Source organism: Neopsephotus bourkii, unplaced genomic scaffold (genome assembly GCF_033783945.1).
Source record: "Neopsephotus bourkii isolate Nb327-2 ecotype Australia unplaced genomic scaffold, CSIRO-AGI_Nbou_v1 NB_1187, whole genome shotgun sequence".
In the NCBI taxonomy this organism is placed as follows: Eukaryota; Metazoa; Chordata; class Aves; order Psittaciformes; family Psittacidae; genus Neopsephotus; species Neopsephotus bourkii.
The window spans coordinates 73,762-94,160 of record NW_026901672.1 but is presented as its reverse complement, the minus strand read 5'-3'; positions in this window follow the sequence as shown (position 1 = coordinate 94,160).

Here is a 20,399-nt window from a genome sequence, read left to right as displayed (position 1 = left end):
CTCCAGTTTTGGGTCTTGCTGCTTTATGCAGCAACCTCAAGCAGGATCAATCCCTGCATGTCAGCGTTTCCACAGCCTGACAGTAATCAATGTACATTTTAATTGGATCAGATAGTCTTCTTTTTTTTTTTCCATTTATGAGTGACAATTTCTCTTTCTACGAGATCGAGTTTTACATTCACCTGTTTGGGAAGCACGAAACTGCTACCCAGCATGTCATACAGCATCAGGATTGTCTACTGTCTTGCATGAGGTTATTATGACAGGTTCCTGTGTTTTTGTGGCCTGGGTCCATGAAGCGTGTCACATTTGATAAATGTCTGACAAACGTGAGTTGCTATTTGTAGGCTTGATTTAGATGGGAAGGAAGTTTTGCTGGGAGAGCTGTTCCCCCTGGATGTGATCTGATTCCAACCCTTTCAGTTCAGGACAGTTAGTCTGCAACCCTGACTGAATGACGGGTCGATATCCAATAACTCATGATCAAAACCTGAAGTCTTCTTAGTCAGCAGAGCTTGGGTTTCCTTCAGGGGATGAGAACACTGTGCAACCATTCTGACAGAGATGCTATTTCCATTTTCCTTTAATCTGAGGACACTACAGGCAAAACTAACCTGGCATGAAACATTCGGTATATTAATTGCCACAGCAACATAAAATATAATAGTATATATATTCTTGTGCACAGCCGGTTAATATCAGACCTGATTCATTTTTGGTCAAAGCTACTCATTTAGGGTTGGGTTTTCTTTAGGTTGTGTGTTTTCCACTTAATTGAGCTATACTATCTGCAAGTTACCTGTTTTTCCATACAGCTATGTGCAGGAATATTAATAATGACAAATGGATCTAATCTATTGCCATTCACTGTGGTATCCAGCTACAGAGCATGAAAATTTATGATGGTCAAAAGATTTTGCCATAAAAAACCCTGCTGTCTCCTGTCTTCTTGAGCCAGCACTGGAGGTTTCTCTGTCTCCCTGGTTAGAATGAGTCAGGTGTCAGACTTCACTTAAGCTTTGCTTTGGGGACAGAATCTTTCAAAGGTGTGTGACAGAGTATTTCCACATTTGGCCAACATCTTCCTAAACTGTTCAGACCATATTAATCTTAAATTGCAGATTTGCCTTCTCCTTTCACGGCTTATTTGTTTTACAGAAGGCATCTCCTATTGTTTAATGATCAAGTGATTTTTCAGGCATATCATTTGCAGTAGTCAGCATTATTTACAGAAATTTGTCATTTCTCTGATACTGCTTTGTTAAGCTTGTCTTGGAGAAATTAGTCCAGGTGTCTGCCAGATGAGGACGGGAGAAAAAGATTTTGCAGAACTTTTGTCCTTCTGAGTCCTGGACTCCAAAAGGGAGAGCAGCACCAATGCGGAACTCTCGTGTGGCAACATGGTGATAAGGCAAAAGAGCCTTGAGGGTGTGAAAACAAAGGGCAGGCAGCACTAACCAGAGCTAAACACAATGTGGGGAGATATTTAATGACCAGTATTTCTGCTAACTCGGAGGAAAGTGCCAAATCACATCAGACCAGATGACCCACATCATTGACCAGACACTGGACCTACAATTTACATGTCCCAGTTGACCATTCCTTCTTTTTAACAGATGGAAAGGGACTCTGTTAACAATAAAAATTTTGATCACCAAGTTTCCAGGGTACATCTGGGATAAAGGCAGCTCTCCCATGAGAAGGAGAGCTCATTTTGTTTGTACCTGCAAACAGACCATGGTCTGACATTGTTGAACAACTAATGCCAAAAGCCATCTAGCTTTGCACCTTGTCCTTTACATTTCTTCCTGTTTTTAACTGTTATTCATTTTTACAGCACCTCAGGTGTGTAAGGTTTTCTGAGCTATCATAAAAGCCAAGCGGTCCCAGTCCATTAGTGACGCGTTAAAGCTGTTTGCAGTTTTATGTCTGCTAGTTTAATCGACTTTTCTGCAGACTACCACATGGTGTTCCTTCCATTATATCACACTGAGGTATAGGAAGAGAGCATTCGGCGTCAATAGGATCAAAGTACAATGAGCAAGTGCCATATGAGAACTGAAGAGCTGCTATATGAAAAGCTTTTCCCTTTTAAGTTGGTTTTAAGAAGTGGTTTTAAGAAGTTTAAGACCCTCTCCTGCCTCTTGTTGTTAAAGGTAGATCTGAGTGGGACACTGCAGCTTTGCATAAGAATCAGAAAACCTCCCAAAGAACAACAGGTATCCTATTAGAAAGGAACCTACAGCTTGCTGCATAGCCATTCTGACAGCACAAATTGGATAACTAAAAGAAATGCGTTACAGCTAAAGTCAGTGGTAGAAAATGGGGCCACCTGTGACATTGTCTCAAATCAGAGCCATCTCCCTGGCTGAGAAGAGAGGAGTCAAGAGATAGATAGTTCTTGAATGGGGAGAGGAGGGTGACACACAGCTTAATGACTGCAGTGCAAGACTGGGGGTCCTCCATTTGACTTTTGCTTAAAGAAAACTGAAGTCAATCGTGTCAATAACAAGCATTAAGTCATCAATTTTGGAGACTCGAATGTGCCTGAGAAGTCCCACAGATCATAATCTGGGTCTATGGTGATATGTATGGTCCCCCTATAATTAGAGGGATCCAAGCTGTGTACTAAATAAGGGAAAAAACAGTGTTCTTATAGTAGATGTAAAGATCATTAAGGAAATTCTTCACAATCAGAAAGGCAGCCTTCAAATCACTGTAGATACTTCTCTGAAAACATTGGCTCAGCACTCAGCAGTAGTTGAAATAGTTAATAGCGTGTTAGTAATGAACAGGAGAGGAAATGGTAACTGAATGGAAAAATCCTGTGCTTGCAGGATGTTAATAGATCTCCCTGATAAATTCTGGGCAGGAGGGAAAACGGTAGGCTACGAGTCTAAAATGCTACATGCTGTTATGCTGTTTTACTTAATGCACTTAGCAGAGAGCTCACTCTACCATTCTAGTTCAGCAGCACAGTTTCGGAAGTAAAAATCTGCCTGATCAAACTCAGTTCGCTGACAGTCTTGGACATAAAGACTGCCTATGAATATCAGCAAGGTAGTAAAAAACAGTCAAGAGACAGGAATCATTTGGGTCAAGTCTTACACAACTAAAATAGCAGAATGGGGGTCAGGTGTGGAATATGTAAGATGCATATTTTGCCTTTTGGCACCATAAAAACAGGAGAGTTGGCATTCAAAAGAGAAGTGTTGATAAATCTGCCTTGATATAGAGATGATGAAGATTTTTCCTATCATGTAGGTAGATGGTAGGAGTTCTGAATCTGTTATGATAGTTTACATCATTGTTGCTCCATTTATTCCAGGTTTATGCTTCAGTTAGCATAGGCAAGCATGAGGATTCCCAAAGTCCTACCCATGTTATTAAATGTTCTCAGCATTTCTGTATTCACCCATGTGCGTCTGGTGCATATCCTGTGGTTCCGTGAGCTGAGATGCCTTAGTGCTATTTCCCATTGAGTTGTTTCATTATTTATCTGTCCCTGGAGGAGGATTTGTGGAAACGGCATTGGAGAGCTGTCAGCACTTATATGTTCTTGTTTGCATCCTCTTGGCAAAGTGAGTTCCAGATCAAGCAAAGCACAGCTCAGACTGGAAATCATGTCCCAGCTAAGTGTATGTACAGAAAGCAAAGACCACACACTTCATGGTTTTACACTCACTGGGGAGGAGGGAGGGAGAAAAGCAGAGAGTGTAGGCTGCAGGTTCATTTTTTGTCTAAGAGCACAGTGCAGAAATAAGATGTAGCCTTCCCTGGGGAGAATCAGCAGATGACACATACGTCATCTGTGAACACTTCTGCAGTAAGTGCAAAGCAAATGGATTTTCCTACTCCTAGTTCATTTTGTTTTCCATTTCATTCTGACTTCTGAAAGGCCAGAAGAAACCTCAAGAACTTCAAAACTGTATCATTATCCTGGACAAAGGGCAGGAGAAACTCATCTAGTGATAGGTACTAAAATTGAAAAGCTAGATGAATTAATAATAGAATCATAGAATGACAGAATGCTTTGGGATGGAAGGGACCTTAAAGATCATCCAGCCCTAAACCCTGTCACACCCTCTTGTCCTGTCACTACCTGCCCTTGTCAAAAACCCCTTTCCAGATTTCTTGTCTTCCTGAGTTGGACACAGGACTGTGGGGGGCCTCCCCAGAGTGAAGCAGAGAGAGAGAATCCCCTCCCTGAGTTGTTGCTCATGCTGTGGGGGTGCAGCCCAGCACACAGCGGGAGGGTCTGAGCTCAAGTGCACACTGAAGCCTGATCTTGGAGAGCTTCTCACTGACCAGCACCCCCATGTCCTTCTCCTCAGGGCTGCCTCATCCATGCTCCACCCAGCCTGTGTTTGTGCTTGGGATTGCCCCGATCTTGGTGCAGCATCTTACACTTGGCTTGGTTGAAATTCATGAGGTTCACATGGTACCAGCCTCTTGAGCCTGCCTGGATCCCTCTGGATCCCAGCCATTCCCTCCAGTACGTCAACCACACCACACAGCTTGGTGTTATTGCAAACTTGCTGAGGGCACACTCGATCTCACTTAGTCTTGACAAAGTAATTGAACAGTGTTGGTACCCACTCCAACCCCTGAGGAACATTACTTGTCACTGGTCTCTGCTTAGAGATTAAGCCATTAATCACAACTCTTTGAATGCAACCATCCAGTCAGTTCTCCACCCACTGGTGGTCCATATGTCAAATCTGTGCCTCTCTGGTTTAGAGACAAGGATGTCGTGTGAGAATGTCAAATGCCTTGCACAGTTCCAGGTAGGTGACATCAGTTGCTCTTTTTTTTTATCCACCAGTGCTGTAATTCTGTCACCACAATTTGCCCTTAGTGAAGCCATGTTGGGTGTCGTCAGTCACCTCCTTATCTTCCATGTGCCTTACTGTAGTTTCCAGGAGGATCTGCTCCATGATCTTGCAAAACACAGAGGTGAGAATGACTGGTCAGTAATTCCCTAGTGATCTGGGGACAGAAGATGCAGTGACTACAGTTAATAATGGAAAAGCAGTAGACAAAATGTCATGCAGCCTATAAACACACAGAGAAAGACTAAGCTAACTTGAGTATCACAGTGTCTCGAAAAGTAGAAGCCTGGTAGCAGCAGTGAAATCCAATTCAGCTCTAGATTCAGACCCCTAGGTGTAAATGTTTCCATATGAGCTGTAGGTCTGCTGTAGTCAGCACAGTACAGTCAATAGTCTTAAGAGATATTTTAACTAGCTGATACTGTTGGTGATGAGCTACTGCTAGGCAAATGCCAGTATAGACCTCAGGGTGGGTTCAACAGCACTCCATATGCTGCTGACTGAATCACTACTGCATGTAATGAAAACTTGGGCTCCTAGGCTCAGCTGTAGGCATTTCCAGATAGATTCCAAGCATGAAAGCCTAAATCTGGCCTGACATGTAACCAAGGTCATAGTAACTTCTCAATAACTAGGGGGACCAATCTCTCATCTGTGATCCAGAAGTCAGCTATGTGGCAGTCATCAGGAGCTAGCCAGAAGGAAGGCAGAGGTGCAGAGTATAAGGTCTCATACTGCTGGCCTTGGGTTTGTGGGTTGCCCCTCTTTACTCAGAATATCCTTCTTAGCAGGAAGCTGAGGGTGACTTCACACTTCCAATTGGTGTCAAGCTCTCCCAAGAGACAAGTGTACTTCTTTCCAGCCAGTAGAAGGCCCTGAACTCCACAAGTGAATCCTTGGCTTTAGGGAAGCTAGTGACCTAGACTTCTAATTTCTGTGGGGCAACCTCTCCAACCTATGAATTAACTTAATGGCAATACTAACAAGTCAGATGGTCAGTGTTAGGAGCTGATCTATCCAGTATTGTTGTCAGCATGTTATATATCATGTAATCTATATTGGCTTGGAACAATCAATACATTGCTCTTGAATTTGCTTAAAACTGTTGGAGCTGAACCAGTCATAGCAAGAGTGGAAAACAATTGCAAAATTTCCCCTTAGGTACACAAACTCAGAATACTCTCCTCCCTCCCCTTTGCGTGGAAAGCAATGAAAGTAATGGCTAGATTCCTGTCTCCCAGGTGTTTAATGAGGTTAATGGGCCCTTTATAACCAGTTTGAGATCTTTGAATGGAAAATTTTACTGCAGGCCTAGGCATTCCATTAGTATTCTTTCTTTTCCTTTTAGAAAGGGGAACATACCCTTCAGAGTGTTCTGTTCTGCAACTGCATTGTTGTGGTTGTTGGTGTATAAAATTGGTGCTTGGTGTGTATAATTTATAGCCTCTAAAAATGATAAATAGCCTGAGAAAAAGAAAGGATTTGTGTATTCAAGTCCTAGGAGTTTCAAGAAGGAAGAAGTTGTTTGGGAAATTGTAACTTCCCACAAACCTGCTTCTTAGCAGTGAGTCCATCCAGGCCTGCTGCAGTGAGCAGGAACATCTTCTAGAGGATGTCTAAACCTCTGTGGGTTCAGATGTCATTGGCATTACTGCTATTACCAGGATATTTTTTTTTTTTATGGGGGTAAATTAGAAATTACTGTATTTAGCCTGAAAAAGTGATAAGGATTGTACCTATTAGAGAAATATGGCTTTGGAACTTGCCTCCTGTTGGAGTCAACTAGACTCAACAAGGCTTTAAACAATGTTCAGTACATTTTTATGTGGGACTAAATCATAAGCTTTCCTGAGAAAATGGGGAACTGGACTGGATTCTTTCCAGGCTAGTCTTCTGATCTGATGCACCTAATTTGGATACTGGCTCTCATGTTTAATGGGCTGGCTCTGTTACGTTGTACTCAATAAAAACTGCAGCTGTCCAACTAATTATTAGCACATAATGTATTTGGTGATTGTTGAGGAACAGTGTCAAAAATGTGTTAAGTTATGAATCAGATTAACTTTACAAGGTTCTCTAATCATTATTCCAGACTAAAGAGGAGGAAGAAAGACAAGGCAAAGCAAAACAAGGAAAGATTTAAGTAGAACTGCCATCAGTAACAAGTAAACACAGAATCACAGATTCTTCTGGGTTGAAAGGGACTTTAAATGCTTGCAAGCCCCTGCCATGGGCAGCTTCCACTAGCGCAGGTTGCTCCAAGCACCTGTGTCCAACCTGGCCTTGAGCACTGCCAGGAATGGGGCAGCCACAGCTTCTCTGGGCACTCTGCCAGCACCTCACCAACATGACATGAGTCTTGTTTCTTCTGTTTTGGAAATGTCTTCAAATTTCTGTGCACTTTCACTGTTATTACTCCAATGAAAACTTTTAAGTTTTTAGATTTCACTGATATGTTCTCATAAAATGCTAAGCATATCTATAACGTTAATGGAAGTAGAGACTATTCAGCAGCTCACAAGTTCAGGCCCAAAATGGTTGCATTTGGTTATATAAAATGCATCAACCTCCTAACCTCATTTTACAAAAGTTTCACATTGTTATGAAATCAGCTTAAATGATTCTGTCTTAATGGAGCTCTTGAGTAGTGGTTACCAGAAGCTCTTTCACAGGTCAGCAAAACACTATTATGTTGATAGCTCCTGCTGACAGAGACTAGCAAGAAACAAGTCTTCACAGATGATGAAATGCATATTTCATAGGAAGAAGTAGAAATGTTACGTTGTATTTCAACTTGTTCAGACCTACACTGCAACATTTAACCTCGTGATTCTGTGTTCTTCCCTCTGTAAAAGCATGAAGTATTTGCACAAAAAGCACTTGTTTTGTCATGAAAATGGGATGAATATATGAATCCGAAAGAAGTTTTCTAAACTTGCCAGCATCATTATTTGCAGAACTCAGACAATTCCAATTATAAGAAAAAAGTATAGGGGCAGCTTCATTGGCTCAGCAACTGCAATTGGTATAAAGAAATTCCTACCTTATCCTGTTAGACCTTGTGCATCCAAATCATGTCTAAAAACAACTACTGATTTCAAAACCTGTTAGGAATTTTTGGTAAAATGTTCTGCTTCATATGAAGGTTTGTAGGAACCTATCAGGTTTATGTGGCTGGTGGATCAAGAAGAATGAGCAGATGTCACAGGTCTCTGAGGTCCATGCGTGGAAAGGGATTGTGTGATGTACCTCATTTAACAGACATACAAGTGCCGATGGAGGTGGTGGCATGTTCCATTACCGTTTTCCATGTCACAGACACCTCAGGGCATAAACAGTTTCCATCGGCTATGATGAACATAGCATAAACAGTAAAATGATCACTTGCATCTCAACATTCAAAGGTAGAAAAACTGCTTTATTACCTCAGCATTTGGTAGTGTTCAAAGAAGACCGAGTGAGGCTCTGTTGACAGTAGCATAGAGCAATTTAGTTTTACAGGCAGTAAGACATACCAAACTCATACAATGCCAAATGAAAGCAAAGGTGGGCACTGGATTGTCATGATTTACTCAGCTGATCAGTAGCCAAACCCAGCCCCAGGCTTGCAGAGCAATGTTATGAACTCCAGGCACAGATACCCCAGGGAAACGGGTCTTATAGTGAGCTCCATTTCGGTGCCAAGTGTCATTTGAAGCCTACAGAAGTCAATAATTAATGAGATGCCTGGCCCAGAGGTCAGTGTCTGTATATGTCTTGGAAGGTTTAGCTTCCCAAGCTCATTCCAGTTTCTTTTGCCTGTGTGCTTTGAATCATCTGGGACAATTTTGGGTATTAAAGAGACCCACATCAGTGTCACAAATGGTCCAGTATTGATGGGGACCTGTAGTTTTTTGAGATAGCAGTGACAGCCAGGGACATCTCTTGGGACATTTGAAATGGACTCAGATTTCTAGTCATTCAGTTAAGAAAGGGTGCCCTTGCTTTGGTCTCTACCATTCCTAAAGTACAATGAGTGTGTTTTCTTGCATTAACAAGGACTGTATTTCAAATATCATTCTCCCTATCATTTTTTTATTTTTTTTTTATAAATCTCCTGGAGGTTTAAAAGGTAAAATGGAGCTTTCTTATTTAACTGCTTGAGTTCAATATTTACTTGCACACACAGGGTGTGATTCTTTTCTCTGTGGCCACAGGCTCACTCATGGCAGTGTACAATCTCTAACTTAGGTGTTCACTCTGTTGTCTACACATATATATAAAAGGAAGAAAAAAAGCTGGCCTCCTGCTTCTGGCTTTGTTTCCATTCATTACTTGGTCTCCTCTCCCTTAGTGGGAATCACTAAACAACAGTAACTCATTTGTTCTTAAACTTTAGGTGACCACGAGCAGAGTAATAAAAGGGAACTTTTATAAAATTACTGTATTCAGGAACCTGCAGGGGAGAGGGAATTAACACTCTTACGCCACTGACCCGTTTTTATTAACGGTTTTATGTAGGTAACATCTAAAAGTCAACAAAGGCTCAGGAAACAAAAAGGGGTAAAAAACCAATTTGTTCCTCATTAAGGTGCTAGAAAAGTCCAAGATAAACCTGTTTAAAATTGATCTGATAAGCTGGGGAGCTCTGGTTCACTGATGTGCTTTTCTCTGCTAATGGTCCTTTGCTAATATTTATCCATTACTGTGAGTAACTATTAATCTCCTAAGTTGAGAAACAGTACAAATGCAATTTCTAGAGCATTTAACCTTTCATGTTTGCTGCCTCCAGAGTTTGGGTGGAATTGGATACCAAGCACTACATTTAACTTAGTTTCTATGAGCTTTAAATTGCTAAAATAATTGCACAAAGAGTATTTAAAACTAGATTTTCTTTTTCTTTTCTTTTTTTTTTTCTCTTGACAAAAATATGATATTTTTCCCAAGCGTAATGAAGTTGAATTCACTTTTTCTTTCCCACTTGCTAGCTTCAGTCTGTTACTGAAGCTCCCTCAATTGCCATGTGCTCGCAAGTATCATTTTTTTCCTCCGTAATTTGACATCAGAAATGGCCACAGAGGTAACAGCTCAGCAGCATGAATGTCTTTCTAATGATCTCTTGGAGAAAAAAGGAGAAAAAAAGTATCTCACTACAAGCCTAATAATTCTAATATCCAGCAATAAATCTTGATTTAAAAAAAGAAAAATTTCCATAAACTTTCTCATATATGCAACCACTCAAGTTTATCTTTGCACATCAGAGGTTCTGATCCTTCCCTTTTTCTCTTTCTCTTTTTTTTTTTCTCCTTATCCATCTCCCCCTTTTCCCCCCCCCCCCCCCCCATTCTATTCTGGCCATGACAACTAAAGGCTTTTGAAAAAATGGCCAGGGCTGTGAACAAAGCCTGTTGTTGCAGGTAATTGTTGAAATATCAAGGGTATTCCGTCCTCCATTACTTAAGCTTTCATTTGTGGCTTTCATGGTTTTGAGGAATGTTTATGGCTGACAATCCTTTCTTTACGGCTCTATCCTTCAAGCTCTGGCTGATACCGCTGAGAATGACCGCATGAGTGACTGATAAAATGTCAAGATGCCATTGTTTCCAGGAGAGTGTTTGGGAGCAATAAGATCCGTTTCAATTTATCTCATCCACCTGACTTTAAGGCTCTAGGTTTTACTTCTTGGACTGCTACAAAAGAAAAAAAAAACAAACCCAAAGCTAACCTCCCCCCACCTCTGATGAGCAAAAAACTTGTGGCTTTCAAGTGCTCCAATGTAATATTATGCAGATGGGTTATAATGGCAGCAGTGCTGTGACATTTGAGTCATATTTCACTGAGCACATCGGTACAATATTTTGGACTTAATTAATAATCTCTGTGAAAGCTGGTTTATGGGTCATAATAACCATATTTTTAAAACTTGTGGAATGCCACAACAAAAATGCAATCCACAAGGCAGATGGTGAAGCAGGGTCTGTGGAGCAACAGAACAGAGAGCGTCACAGTGAGTTTCAGAGAGTCTTCTGCTAGGATTTAGCCCCTGCCAAAACTGCTCCGCATCTCAAATGGTCTCCAAGGGTCGCCAGACTAGTGATAAATCCAGGTGAAGAGGAGGCAGCAAAACAAACTGCCAGATGAAATATATTAAAATATGAATTAATACTTTGCATAGATGGTTTTCCAGTGCCATTACTCTAAAGCTGTTGCAGTCATTTTAAATTACATAGCAATCACTCGATGTAATTCAACTGTAAGCTTTCTGAAGTTGCAGTTTTCTGGGATGTGGATTGGAGTTTATACAGGGTCTAGGGCAATGTGGGGTTGCTTCCTGTCTGGTAGATGTGGGAAGAACTGGCACAATCCTGACAGTGTTAGTAATAGTGGTAAAACCACCCACCTGTGGTGTAAAAAGCCTGTGCCTGTTTAATGTGATGCTGTTTTAATGATGTTTTGGCCTCCATTCCTATGTGTCGTGAGGCAGTTTGTGGTCCTTCCCTGTGGAAGGCAATGAGCAGCTGAGCTAAGCCACATCCATGACTGAGGATGGTACTGGAGAGCCGATGGGTGCTCAGATTTGCCCTTTGTCAGGACAGAAAGGCGTCTTCACATTGAAGACAAAACCTGGTGCTCTGACTCAGCTTTTCCAGAGGCATTTCAGATACATCCTGTCCAATGTGTAAGGTACTCGTATGCTACAGCGATTAATCTGAGCTACAAGAATGTAATTAACTGTCATTTAACTAACAACTGCAGTTAAACTAGCATTTAAATTTGCCGAGGCATGGATTTGATAAAAGGTCCTGAGGTGTGGCAGAACTGCTGAAGCTCACAAAAAGCTGGTCCCAGCCTAGGTTAAATTAACCAATCTGGTTTTTAAACCTCAAACTGGTTCAAAGAAAATAATTATTCTGGAGAGACTCCCCATGAGTCTGTACCTCAGATCAGCTTCTAACTCACCCTGTTTTATTAAGAAATTGTAAAACTGGTTTGAAGAATTAGTGCTGTGCTCATTTTCCAGGCAATTTTAAAGAAGGCGTGTTTTCCTGCAGCATCCAAAGAAACACTGGGCTGTTTTTTGTTTGAAAACAGAAGGAAAAATAGAAATGGAAAGAACCTCAATCTCCTTTTGACAAAAAACAGTTTTCATGAAGCTTTTAAGCTTTTTTTATGAACAAGATGCTTTATAACAGGCAGACTGGCTGCCACCAAGCCCAAGATTAACTAATATATTTCTTAGGCATATACTTTTAGCTGTACAGATCAGCTGGGATGATTCAGTGTTGCCCCACATAGTGAAAAGAAGGTGTGAAATGCATCTGATCAAATTGTTTGCACCCACTGTGAATGCCCAGGTAAATGATAGCAGCAATGGAACACCTTTCCAGGGCAGTTGAAAGTCAACACTAACTAACCCATCCCATCACTTTATTTTCACATTTATGAGCATAGTGATGGCACACGATTGCCTTAAACATTAAAACAAGTCTGCTTTTTCTTACCTATTATGCATATTTGCATGTTGTAAATACAGCCGTGTAAGTTGCCACATCTATTTCCTGAGTGTTTTGGTGGGAAATAATCTGAGTTTCACTGATGCAGGCAGCACAGATGGGAACCAGGACCAGCCCAGTGCATGGACAGGGACAGGCGGAGTAGCTGAGCATCTGCTGGTTCAAGTGATGGTGGAGGACATTTATAGCAGATGTGGTAGCAGACTTTGATAATTAGCTCTGCTGAGAGGGACTAGCTCCTTAGAGTGTTAACTGCTGACCCATACACCTCTTGCTTTTGCAGCAACTAGACCAGGTTTCCAGAGACTGAGGAATAAAACTGGACCACCAGTAATCTGCAGCCTTACTTACTTGCTGCTTATGCAGGGATGGCCTTGTTTACACGTAATTTGACAGATGAGATGGGGGAAGACCCATGAAGTAGCTCAAACTGTTCTCTTGTGCCAGTGAGCATCACTCTCTTTGCCGGGTCTGAATTGCATCTGCTGTCATCACCTAGGCTGCTTCGTGTCTCTGAAGACCCTCTCAGTCTTCCTGAATCTGGACTTGCTATGATGTTAAGTAAAACTCTCTTTTGTGAGAAAGAGTGACAGTTCAGGCAAGCTTAAGCATTCTGGCTGTAATTCTCAAAAGACTGTTTTTCCTGCACTCAGCTTCTGAGGGTCTCCAAAACTGGTTTTATTTTGTCTGTTTAGAACACAAAACCATCAGGTTTTGGGCTCTGAATGACATGTGAGGTGATCAAGTTCACTTACTGGATACCATTTTTACCTTCCAATGACATTTTGGACAGCAAGTAGAAGTCCTGTCAATATTTCTTAGAGAATCTGCGCATAGATTTCTGGTCTGATTTTGCAAACTGAAGCAACTAGATACGCATTCAACCAGAAGACTTCTCTGAACATAAAATGGAGTTCTAATGGTGATTACTCATAATTGGATGGAGAAGTCTCCTCCAGTATCAGGGGCTCATTTGCTTTAACAGACAGAGCAGCTAAAAGCACGTAGGTGAAGTGAAATTGGCTACAAAGCAAATTAATGACAGAAACAAGGTTCCTGACTTTTACTCCTGTAACTTGGTCAGTGAGGCATTACTTGTCTTCCAAGACCAAATGCCTATGTTTATGTCACCTCCTACTTCATGATACAAAAGTTTCACTGAGGCTTGACCTATACTGGGGCTATTAATGAAAACAAAGGTACAGATTAATCAGCAAAACAGAGTTTCAAACTTTTTAAGGGTTACCAATTGCTCTTGCTGGGCTTGATTCTGCCATCTATGACCATACAAGTCATCCTGGTTAGTTAGGGTGGCAGAATCAGGTCTAGGAACATTTAGCCCTTTGCCAAACAGTAATAATTTACTTCCTGGGCATGTGTCATCTCTAACCAGATGCACTTGAAAATAGAGTAGTCCCTTAAACTACAGAAAAAGTTGTTGGGTTGTTTTGTGGTGTTTTTTTTTTTTTTCCTTATGTGAGTATAAAAGAAAAAAATAATTGAAAACCACTTACCTGGTCAACATTATTTCATAGGGTGCTGAAGTATAAATCAGACATAGTGCGACCTTCATAGAAATTTCAGATTTATTTACAGTGGTTTGCACTGATCGCTTTATCTACAAGGAGCTCAGTTTCCCCTTGGTGACTCATAAGTAATGTGGTCCACGCAAACTCGTGTAAATAGATCCAATATTTCAAGGAAGGTCATGCTATATACTTTCTTTGTTTCTCAAGAATAGATGATGGCTTACTGCAGGGCTTATACGACATTTATCTTCATGAGTGAGGAGGTTGATTGTGTGGCCCAAAGGGCAGTAGTCATGGCTGGTGGGCACCCAACGGGAATGAAACACACCCCATAAAACTCTCTCTATTTTTGTGTCTACATGATGAAAGCTCCTTAATCTCCTGATAGTCTGCAGAATACACTTAAAGAACCATTTTCTTTCAACATGAGAAAGAGAAAGGAGATAAATCCTTATAATTCCAGTCTTGAGAAGACCTCAACCTGCTGTGGGTAAGGAATAAAGTTCCCTTGTGGGACAAATTTTTTGAACCCTCTTCTGATACTTCCTTGGCTCTTGCCAGACAGCATATGGAATCACATCAACCATTGGCTTTATGCAGTCCAGCATTGCCTGTATCCCCTCTCTTCTGCAGACAAATTCAGATCTACAGGTAGGGCATATCACCTGGAAAGGTGTAAATCCACAGAAATGGATTCAAAGGTCTTGGGCTTTCTTTCTTTCCATTTCATTTGCATTGTTGTGATTATTATTGTAGAGTCTTACCTTCTCAAATAGAATGACATTACAAGACATGTAGCTTACCATAACACAACGTGCTGAAGAGTTTCCACCTCAGTGTCACAACACCCATTGGTTGTGGCCCAGACCTTCTTCTCAGAAGGGTCATCTTCTAACAGTGAAGAACATAAGCATCCACTGTCTCTCTCAGCTGTGTTTTTGAATGGACATGACGATGCCAGATTCCTTGGTGTAGGTACGTATAGCACATGTCTCCTGCACATTGAAACAGCACATAATGCTGACAGAAGTGCATGGTTTAAAACTGCCCTGCCAGGGCAATTTTTCCCTCACAGGAGTAATCTGAATAGACTGAGTCCTCATACAAATGATGAATCCAAATTGTCCACCAGTTAAAAGACATACCTACATAGTGTAATGATTTTCCTCAAGGTATTTAGGTGGTGGCATATTTCATCATCTTGATGATGTCACATTTATCAAAGCATTTCCACCGGTAATCCAAATGTTATGTCTTGCATTCTCTCTTAATTTGTTTTCTATATAAAATATTGAGTTTTGGTTTTTCTTTTTGGTGGTTTTGTTTGTTTGTTTGTTTGTTTGTTTGTTTTCTTGAAGTAGCAGTTCTGGAATCCAGGATTAAAGTCTTTGTTTTGCAATAGATTTTCTGGGTGAAATTTGTGGAATTCTTCAAATTAGAGCACTGCAAAGAGCACTTCCAGGTAGTTGGTACCCATGGCTGATTTCTCTGTGCCTCAGTTTCTCATATGTACCTATATTTTTAAGGGCTATTGTCCTTATTTCCGTTCCAATTTAAATCTTAATATTATCTGTTAGCCCTCATCTGTGCTGATCCTATTATAAGGGAAGCTAGTAGTAAAACTACCTACCACCCAAAAGAGAGATTTTGGAAATGAGCAGTGGTGTACAATAGCAAGAATATAAACCTCCATCGTGTTAACAACTTAATCCCTATAAATAAAAGATTATCACCATGTCTTCAGGCCTCTTCTAGAATACTGTTAAGACTACATCTGTGAAAGAAATAAGATGCATTAGCTTGCTGTATTTTAATCAATCCTTGGTCTGCATGTTTTCTGATCACTGGCAGCAGCACAGATTCCTAGTGTAGGAATTTTGTCACTTGGTCCATGTTTATTTTTAAGAGAGATGGGGGAAAAAAGAAAAAAGGTCAGCCCCACAAGGCAGTTTTCCATTGTTTAGGAATCCCAGCCAGGTCTGACAGCTGGTGAGGAGAAAGGTTAGCTCCTGCTGACTTTTGCAGTGGTGGGAGAGAGGCATGGAGAGCATGAAGATCAGCAGGTGAGTGTGGTGCTGACAGAGACAAAGTAGATGACTTTAGGTTGAGGGAACATAGATTATTTAAAAACCACCCAAACCAATAAACAAACAAAAAATCCACAAAATACCCCAAGATTGCAGTTTGGGAGCAGTCTGAGTGACCTCAGAAATGTCAGCAAATAGGGGAGGAGTGGCCAAAGTAAGCAGATAGTTGTTAGAGGATTTCTCAAGATTCAGAGTACGTAAGTACTATGATAGGTCTGTTAGTGGTGAGGCTGTTGGGACTGACCTTGCACACATGGCATCTGCTGAGGACTTTGCTCTAATTTCAGCAGGGACGTTGAATCTTATTTGGATTCACTTGCAAAATAAATGGAGCTTTATGAATCTTGTAAAGTGTTTCTTGTGACTGGTCCTTTAGAAGTGGAGTGAATACTCTGCAGCACCATTCGGCATCCTGTGGAGCTTGCTGTCTGAAAAAAAAAAAAAAAAAAACCACGAAAAATTGAGTTTCACAGGCACAAATATTTGCAAGTTTATCTCAGGCTGGGTGCGTGATTTTTCTAGTTGAGAGGTTTGTATACAAAACATCATCTGTGGCCAGGTTTTTGCAAATGGCATGCTATAGAGGTTCTGAAGTGTCTGGTCCTGGATACTTCTAAAGAGCAGATAGATGGCTGTGAGGTCCAGTAATATATGATCTTGGCAGATGAGGCTTTACGTATACGAGTAATTACATAAATAATGATGCTTTACAAGCCAGTATCCATTGGCAAGACTAGTGGTCACCATGACAACACTTTAAAATAAACATGGGTTGTTCTGAATGTGGGTCGACGGGTCATATAGTAGCTTATTACAAGTATGGCAAGAGAGACCCTGACCACAGCTCAAAGGCCAGTGCTGCTTGGCATCCTCCTCCTGTCCCTGGTGCAAGGCTTCAGCTCAAACTGCAGGCTGCAGCACATCTTCGGTGCCCTGTGACCCTGTGCTAGACTCACCAGACCACAGTGGGATGCAGGGTCATGGTGGTGGACAGAGGCTGTGACAGCATGCTTCACTTCAGTGTCAGGAGATGAGGTATCAGGAGATGACTGCAAGGGATGTTCTGAACCCTGGAAAAGTCCCACAAAGTTCCATCCTGTTTGTCCACTTCCCAGCACTGCAAACTCTCTTTTCACCTGGTTATTGCTATAAGACATGATTGGCTTTGCTGGAAAACTAACAGAATTGAAAGGGCAAGCATGTGGTTCGTTAGCACAAGCACTGTCCTGCTATGGCTGCCTCTGATGCTGTGTTTGTTGGGTTTGTGTCAGCTCCTTGTCACTGGCATGGCATTGCTTTGTGCACAGGAGATGCACCTAGGAGATTCTGGTGATGGAGTGGGTGCATACATGCTCCAACTGCCACCTGCTGCAGGACCCACCAAGCAGAGTTTTACAAAGCTTTACACAAGCATTATAGTACCTTATAGCAAGAGACTTCTAGTTATCAGTTTTGTGGAGATATGGAGTTAATGTCGGAGGAACACAGGTTAAGCAAAAGGCAGATTTGACCCAGTCTATCTTGGGGTCATCACAAACCTCTCCATAAATCTAGAGCAGATAAATAAAATAAAATAAAAGAAAACCCCAAACAACTGAAAACCACCCCAAAACCCTGTGCAAAATAAAATAAAAACAGATGCACAAGCTGAGCATTGGGGGTGCTGAGCAGTACAGCCCATCCAGGCATCATGGATGCAGCAGATAGCTGCGTGCAGGGAAGGAATATCTTGCAACACAAAGATGCTCTCCTGCCTGCCTGCGGAGCATTCAGCAGCAGGCGGGTTAATTTAGCAATGTCGCACTCAGAGCATATCTGAATGTTCCACTGGTCGCTCTTGAGTTATTCTGTGTCTCAGGTGTACTCTTCAAGTGTTTTAAAAGGGGTAATGATTTTTTTTTGCTGGTAGTGAGTACATCCAGGCAGATATAATTTTAATATAAAGGGGAAGTTTACTAGAATAGAATTTAAGAATATTAAAAAGGGATTTGGTTCTGAAAGAAATATTAACAGTAAAGGCAAGGATAAGGATTTTGGAGAAATTTAATTAAAATTTAATCTTCTTTTTAATTAAATTTCCTTTTAATTAAACTTAAAATTAAATTCGCTTTGTTTAATTGGAGGAATTTAAAAAGTATTACCTTAGAGTGTCAATCATCTTTTTTTTTTTTTTCCACGCTATAAGAAAAAAAAATAGTTTACTCTGGTTTGTCTAGTTTAAGAGATGAGATTTCACACTGAGTGAAAGGAAAAAAAAGTAATAAAAACATAACATTTAAATGTAAACCAATTTACTCCTCAGTTATCTTCCACCTCCTTCACTTCTCCCCCTCTGCCATCCCTCTCACCTACTGTCCTGTAAATAAGGACAAAATGTTTCTCCTCCTTGGGAGCCTCTGTATGTAGGCAGGCAATGCCCTAACCCTTTTGACATCTGGCCATTTACTTGTTATGGGACAGAACTGTGGGCTGGGACAGCGCTTTGCTCTGCTTGATGCCATTGACTGTTTTCCTGCTTTGATAATCATAATTTCTCCTTTTTGTTTGTTTGTTTGGGTCTTTTTTTCTTTCTTTCCTGGGGGGTGGGGATGCTTGTGGATGAGAAAAGAAACAAAAGATCAGAAGGGTGTTCCGAGCAAGTGATGCCCTGAAGTGGCTCTGTGACAGAGAAGTCCCCTAATGCCCTGCACATTGCAGTTGCCTCTCAAACTCCACAGCCTCCCTCTGTTTCCTCCCTGGTCTCCAAAATGCCAGAGCATGCCTCATTTCACCTTAAATTCTGTTCCTTCTGCTTTCCAGTTTGCTCTTTCTGCTTGCTCTTAACTCCTCCCCTGTGCTGAAAGCCACCTGGGCAAGGCCATTAGTGACCTCCTGTCCTAAGCTAAACCAAAAAGTGATTTTTCTGGTCTCAATTTTCTTGATCCATATTGCTTTCTTCATCTACTTCCTCCTCCTCTGCTTCCACTTTACTGATGTGGAAGACTGTCACTGTGGATCAATGGATACCTTTCCATCGCTCCTTGCTCCTAATTCCCCTGCTTACAGATTGGCATCTTGAAGACTTTTGCGAGATGCTCTATTTTCACACCCTCATCCCTCCTTTTGGCCTCATTCAAGTCCACAGTTACAGCCATGTGATGGGTCCCACTGCCTCTGCCTTTACCTTTCCCCAGATGCAGCCCCCCTTCCTCTCAGACCTCTCCCCATGGGCATTTCTTCTGCTCCCATTTTTTTCCTCATTTGTTCTTAACTCCTTTTTTTTTATTATTTTATTTGTTCTTTTCTGTACCTTTGTGTTAGAGGGTATGTGCTGTTCACTGCATTCAAAGGCAACAACATGCAGCCAAGCTTCAGGCTGTGGATCCAGTGAACCTAGGGTAATCAGAGAGGTCTCTACACACTGCACCTTGCAGCCACCTCTCAAACCGTGCAAAGGTACAACCTTACCATTGCTCTACAGACAAGCCCTTGGACCTCAGTAATACCTTTTTACCTACCTCCTTAACTTGAAAAACCCTTGAAATAATCTCTAACCTCAGAAGAAGAATGATACTTTGCCTTTCATACCATCAAACCCAGATTTTCCTCAGCATCAAAGCTATCCTCGCTGTAAACTGAAGCAGGTTTAAGAAGCTGAAACTGTGCCCTTAGAAAAGATGTAGTATACAAAGAATAAAAGAGGCAAGACCAGAAACTGAAATGTCACCAGTAAACTAATGGACAATAATTTTTGTGCTTTGCTGTTTGAGTGCTGAATGGCTGATACCATGGAAATATGAATCAAAGTAAGGTGAGCGGGATGTCACAGTAATCAAGATGGGAGATCGTGGAACTGGATGCTGTCTAAGCCTGAATTTGCCAAATCAATTGATAAAAACCAGTTTTCTCCATAATAATATAATCAGTCTCCTCTCTAAATATTTCAGGTGCTGAAATTGCCTTCTGTACTTGCATTTATAATAATAAGAAATAATAAAAAGCTCAAGCAGAAGGATTAAGCAAGAATGAGCTGCATGTACGTGCTCTATGCAAATTGGTGACACCTCTGTATTCATAATTCATTGCAAGTGGTTGAAGGTAAATAGATTTTTATTTTTATTCCCTGTGAATTTCTCCCATAAGCTGGAACTATCTCTTTAGAACATTCGCTCCCCCCTACCCCTTGTTTTATTTAAGTTGAGAAAGAAAGTAAACAGATGACTGTAGCAGCTCCTGATCTCCCACTGTATGAGAACTAATGTTAAGACCATATTGAGGTGAATCCTTTCTTCTTGGCTCTGTCTCAAAGCAGAGCTGGGGCTGAGGACCCAAGGACAATGAATATAAGAGGGTAGCATCCCTCAAAATTACATTGGTTTGAAGGGGAATTTGTGAGAGAATGGTGTGTAAGACCTCCCTCATCCTCACTGTATTTTCTATATTAAGACCTATCGTGACTTCTTTAAACAATTAAGCAAA